Genomic DNA, 6114 nt, shown 5'->3' with positions numbered 1-6114 from the left:
AGGTTTTTACATAAAAGAAAGAGAGACGCACGAAATAATACCGCCACGGCTGATCGCACTCTCAAAGAGTATGCAACACCGTCTACGGCTGAGCCACAAGCTATTATTGCGTACCCAACGGTTGAGGATGACAACTTTGAAATCAAGCCTGCCCTACTTAACTTGGTGCAGCAAAATCAGTTTTCAAGATCCCCCACCGAGGATCCCAATCTTCACATCTCTGTTTTCCTACGAATTAGTGGAACCCTAAAGGAGAACCAAGAGGCCGTAAGACTTCATCTCTTTCCCTTTTCCTTAAGGGATAGAGCTAGCTCTTGGTTCCATTCCCTTGAAGTCGGTTCCATTACTTCATGGGATCAAATCGGGCAAGCATTCCTTGCCCGATTCTTTCCCCCCCTCTAAAACTGCTAAACTAAGGGACCAAATCACACGGTTCAATCAAAAAGATGGGGAATCTCTCTATGATGCGTGGGAGTGTTTCAAGGAAATGCTTAGACTTTGTCCCCACCATGGTTTAGAGAAGTGGCTCATAGTCCACACTTTTTATAATGGCTTGTCTTATACCACTAAGATGTCTGTTGATGCAGTTGCAGGTGGAGCTCTAATGAACAAGAACTACGCGGAGACATATGCCTTGATTGAAGATATGGCTCAAAATCATTACAAGTGGACCGACGAGAGAGCCATCACTAGTTCTTCACCCTCCAAAAAGGAGGCAGGTATGTACGAAGTCTCTAACTATGATCACCTTGCTGCTAAGCTTGATGCACTAACCTAAAAATTTGAAAAACTAAATGTTAGTGCTATCACTTATGCATCTACATCTCCTTCTTGTGAAATTTGTGGTATAACTGATCATGTTGGTGTTGATTGCCAACTAGGTAGTGCTATTAATGGTGTTGAGAAAATGAAGTATGCTCAATACAACCAAGGGATGAGGCAAAACCAAAACTTTTATAAAAATCCTCAAAATCCCTATGGACAAGTAGCACCACCTGGCTATGCAATCAACCGTCAGAAATCTAATTTGGAAATCTTGTTGGAAAATTCTATTGCAAATCAAACTAAACAACTTCAAGAACTTAAAAACCAAACTGGATTTCTGACTGATTCTCTTTCCAAACACAATACCAAAGTTGATTCTATTGCCACTCATTCTAAAATGCTTGAAACCCAAATCTCCCAAGTGGCCCAACAAGTGACCACCCTTTCTCAAACACCGGAAGTCTTTCCTGGTCAAACCGAAGCCAACCCTAAAGCTCATGTTAATGCTCTTTCTGTTGAAGGTAGTAAGTTAGGAGAAACTATTGCTAAGGTTAAAAATATTGAGAAAGAAAGTGCCAAGCTTTTAGGTGAGAAAACTGTGAAACCGCTTGATGAGACCCAAGCTCCTTCCCCTTTAAAACTTGCTAAGCTCAACTTGGATGGTCAATTTAATAAATTTGTCAACATCCTTAAGAAAATTTGCATTAAGATCCCCTTTGCGGAAGCTTTGTCCAGGATGCCTCTATATGCTAAGTTTTTAAAGGAAATTTTTTCAAAGAAAAGGGCTATATAGCATAATGAGACAATAGCTTTAGCTAAAGACACTAGTGCAATTATCCAAAAGACACCCCCTAAGCTTAGTGATCCAGGTAGTTTTGCCATACCTTGTATGATCGGGAGTGAGACCGTTGACAAAGCCTTGTGTGACTTAGGAGCTAGTGTTAGTTTGTTACCTTTGTCCCTCTTTAAGAGGATGGGAATAGGAGAGTTGAAACCTACCGAGTTGGTCTTAAAGTTAGTTGATCGCTCTACTATAAATCTAGTTGGTTTTGTTGAAGACATACCCGTTAAGATAGAAGGCATATACATCCCAACTGATTTTGAGGTAGTTGACATTGAAGAGGACGATGACGTCCCTATAATCCTAGGTAGACCTTTCCTTGCAACTGCGGGAGCCCTAGTTGATGTTCAAAATGGTAGGATTGTCTTTCAAGTGAGTGATAAAATGGTAGGTTTTGAGTTGGAAAATGTTATGAAAGGTCCCGGTCCTTACTCTTGTGCATTGCCTAAAGATCATGATGTGAAAGAACGCTTCATAGCGTCATTTACACAACATGATCTCTTTGATCCATTCTAAGGACTCTTTCTAACCGTCAAGCTAATGACTCTAAAAGAGCGCTTCGTGGGAGGCAACCCATGCATTTATTGCTTTATTTTGTTTATTTTCCGTTGTTTTAAGTGTTTTGTAGGTAATTGTCCGAGTACGATTCAAGGAAAGTGAAAAATTTTGAAGCCCCTGTGTCCAGAAGGTTGGCACGGCCCGTGCTAAAGTTGGCAAGGTCGTGCCAGACTTTGTAAACCAACCATGCCAAAATTCCAGAAGGTTGGCACGGCCCGTGCCAATATGTGGCACGGCCGTGCCCGATTTCTAGCACCCTATAACCACAATTTTTTCATCTTCTTCCTCATTCCCAGCCATAAACATCTCTCTACCTTCCAACTTTTCTCTAAAACCTCCATAACCAACAACCTTCAAACCTTCATATCTCCATCAAATCTCCACCAAACCAATCAATTTCTTCCCCAAATTAACTCTAAACTTCATTCTAAACAAAACCCTTCCATCAAAAACAACTTTCATCCACCCAAACCCATAATTCACCAAACCCTTATTCCGTTAACCCTAACATAAAAACCACAAATTCTTAACCAATCTCCACACCCAAACTCATAAACCTTACTAAAACATCAACCCCAAACCTAAACCAACCTTTTCCACCAAAAATTTTCCCAAACCCTAAACCTTCACAAAAACACAAAGTCTACCCAAGGTCAAGGTTAAATGGCTTCAAGGAGAAGTGGAAAAGAACCAGCAAGCTTTTCCGGAGGACCTCCATCAAAAAGGCGAGCACAAGAAAAGAATCATGGAATCAAGTTCAAAGGCAACAAGCAAAGGGATAGGTATAAAATTCTAATCTCTAAACCCTTGCATCCTTCTAGATATCCTGATTCTCATAGTTTGAATATGCTAGGCATTAGAGATGATGTTTATAGGTTGCTAGGAAACCTAGGTTGGACTGATATGCTGAGAATTTCACCTATGAGTTCTTAAGTTCTTTTGTTTTCACTAAGGATAGGTTCAATCTTGATAACCCTAACCATAGAGTTGTTTTCCGGCTAATGAATATTGATTATGATATGTCTCTTCAGCACTTTTGTGATGCATTAGGCTTTGCAAACGAGGGGTATATCCATGATTCTTAGGATCAAAGTTTAAAGCCGGATGACTATCATCCCGCTGCCTTTTGGGAATGTATCACCGGCCGTAGGGACTTTGTCTCTAGAGCCAACAAAGCTAGTAACATTCACAACCTCGTGCTTAGGTACCTTCAGAGGGTTATGACTTGCACTATTTGGGGTAGAACCGAGTTAGGGAACACTAGAACCGATGAACTCTTCATGCTTTGGGCAATGCTTTATAACCACCCCGTAAACACTTGTTTCAATTTGCTTGATTATCTTGCCGATGTAGGTAATAGGCCTGCCGGTAGGGGAGAGATAGTGGTGGGGGGAATCATCACTTACATAGCTAGGCAATTTGGAGTGGATGAAGATGAGGGGATAAAACCAATTGAGGGAAACAATAGGTTGAAAATAGACACCCTCATTGCTATGAATTTCATAAAACATCGTCCACCCATGCAATACCAAATCAAGCTCAATGTGCCTATTTTGTTACTACTTCCTAACCCATCTCGGACTAGCATCGAGGTGGAAGCAAATTTGTTGTATGTTGATGATGACCAGGCACATGAAGAGCAAAATCTTGATGAAGGAGAAGGTGCTAACTTGCACCATGAGGGATAGCACCATGACCAAGAAGCCGGTGAGCTCAATGACAATGAAAGATGGGCATGGATGCGAATTGAGGTTAAGTGGATAAGCACCGAGCAACAAAGGCAAGGTGTTGAACTTGTGGGGCTAAGAAATGATGTCCAAAGGGGCAACCGCATGACGGAAGAAAACAATGAGATGCTCCGGAGGATGATGCACCAATTCCATCTCCAAGGTCCTCCTTACGGACCTCAATAAATTGTGAGTTTTCCTCTTCCTCTCTTCCCTTCTCTCTTCTCTCTTCTCTCTTCCTCTAACTCTTTCTTCTATTCCTTCTTCTTCTTCTTCTTCTACTCCTTCTTCTTCTCGTTTCTTTTAATTTTCTTTTCTTTTGAATCATTGAGGAAAATGCTTCTCCTAAGTGTGGGGGGAGCCTAATAAAGTGTCTAGAGTCGTAGTGTTTCAAACTCCATTGAACTTTATTCTTTTGTTTTATTTTTATAGCGAAAGGCATGATTAAGTAGCTTGTTTTTAATGGAAATTATGGCATAAATTTTTTGTTGTCTTCTCTTAAAAAGGTTGTTTGTTGTCCATGAATGTGATTTCTTGTGTTGTTAGTGTTCTTGCTATACCCACATCTTGTTTTATTGTGAAAAATTCTCCAATGAGCAAAGCACTCAGTTGCAATCTTTGAGTAAATGTATGAGTAGGTATTTTATGGAGCACGTTCTAACTTTAATGGTAACTTGGACCCTTAAAAGACTTTAGAGTAAAAGTAGTATAAGTTTGTGTGGGAAATAATGTGTTTTATTGTTATAAATTGTTAAACTAAAATGGGGCAGGAGAATGGCACCAACATGTGGAGGAAAGGACACCCTCTCTATGACTTCATAAATGTGGTGGTGACTCCCTAATTGAGCTTAATTTCCAAATCCGTCAAAGAGGAAATAAATTCATCAAAGCTAGGGGGAAAGGACACCCTCTCCATAAAGACTTCCTACGCAGAGATGATTAAAAATTTGCAGCACTACTTAGGGTGATTTTGAATCTAGGGGGAAAGGACACCCTCTCCATAAAGACTTCCTATGAGGATAGATAGCCCCTAAGCAATCTGCAGCCCCTTGTGCTTAAATTGTTAATTTAAACTAAATTTTCATCTCTCTTATATGAAATGAAGAGGACTTTTCTCGGTTACTTTAGTGTTAAGGTTAGAACCTGTTCCTCATAATATCTGTCTTATACAGGAGTAAGAAAAGGGTTGGACTACACACACACACACTCACTTGAGACTTGTTGTTGGGTTGACTGGGTTCACAAGGAATACTTGTGGTTGTGATTAGTGTACATTGAAATAAAACCTTAAGAGAGACATGAGTTTTCAATTGTGTTGCCATGTTAAATCTTTTTTGTTGCTACTATGTCTATTGCCTTTTGCTTGAGGACAAGCAAAGATTCAAGTGTGGGGGAGTTTGATGAGTCAATATTTAGTCTATTTTTATATATTATTTAGTTTCGTTTTATTTCGATTTGGTTTTATTTTATTTTATTATTGTTTCCTTTTTGAGCTATTTTACTTCAATTGCCTATTTTTATATTTCAGGAATGAATATTGGATGGAAGGAGTCTTGGAGCAAAAGAAAGGAGCCTGGAACTGATTCAGAGCGAAAATACAAAAGATTCGGGAACAAAAATATATTCCCCCAAGTCAGAAGCTTGGCACGGCCCGTGCCAACATATGGCACGGCCGTGCCACCCCCAGAAGCTCCTTTTGATGCTTTTGCTTAGGGCCCAAGTTACTCTGTTTTAGTTTTACCGGAAAGCCCTTGTAATTGCTTAGATTTTAAGTCGAATGTAAGCTATAAATAGAGTAGCACCCCATCACAAATATTCATCTTTATTTCTTGGAATTCAATAGTGACAATTGTTTTCTTAATAAAGTTCATCTTTTTATTTCTTTACTTTCCTGCAATTTATTTTATGCTTTCTCTTTCCTTCCCCATGTCTACGATGAACATGAGTGAGTAGACTTCTCTTGTCTTGGGATTGTTGGATAAGTCTAATGACATAATCCTAATCGAACCAAGCTTTAACCCTAATTTCATGTAACCTTAATTTCACCGTTTATACATGAATTAACCATTATCAAACTGTGGAAACGAAAGTGGAGGGTTTGATAATTTTTAGTCCATCATCTCAAATATCAATTCATAATGCGAAAGCGGAGCTTTGATATTGGAACAATTGATTTAGACAAGAATTGCAAAGGCAGTGAAATAGTCTTTGCAATTCTTGAGA

General features: G+C 39.5%; 1 non-coding gene and 1 pseudogene across 2 annotated transcripts; one reads left to right on the top strand and one right to left on the bottom strand.

Moving 5' to 3' along the window:
• Positions 1-409: 409 nt before the first annotated feature.
• Positions 410-516, bottom strand: LOC146905700 (small nucleolar RNA R71). The gene has a single exon (XR_015020818.1). It is a non-coding gene; the product is annotated as a small nucleolar RNA R71 (small nucleolar RNA).
• Positions 517-1162: 646 nt separating this feature from the next.
• Positions 1163-5756, top strand: LOC146905699 (uncharacterized; annotated as a pseudogene). The gene is made up of 3 exons (XR_015020128.1): positions 1163-1427; positions 1575-1870; positions 3250-5756. The product of XR_015020128.1 is annotated as an uncharacterized LOC146905699 (transcript).
• Positions 5757-6114: the final 358 nt, after the last annotated feature.

Source organism: Medicago sativa, chromosome 7, assembly GCF_051527215.1.
Source record: "Medicago sativa cultivar Bolivia chromosome 7, Bolivia_mono, whole genome shotgun sequence".
NCBI classification, from domain to species: Eukaryota; Viridiplantae; Streptophyta; class Magnoliopsida; order Fabales; family Fabaceae; genus Medicago; species Medicago sativa.
This window is presented reverse-complemented; position numbering and strand designations above follow the sequence as displayed.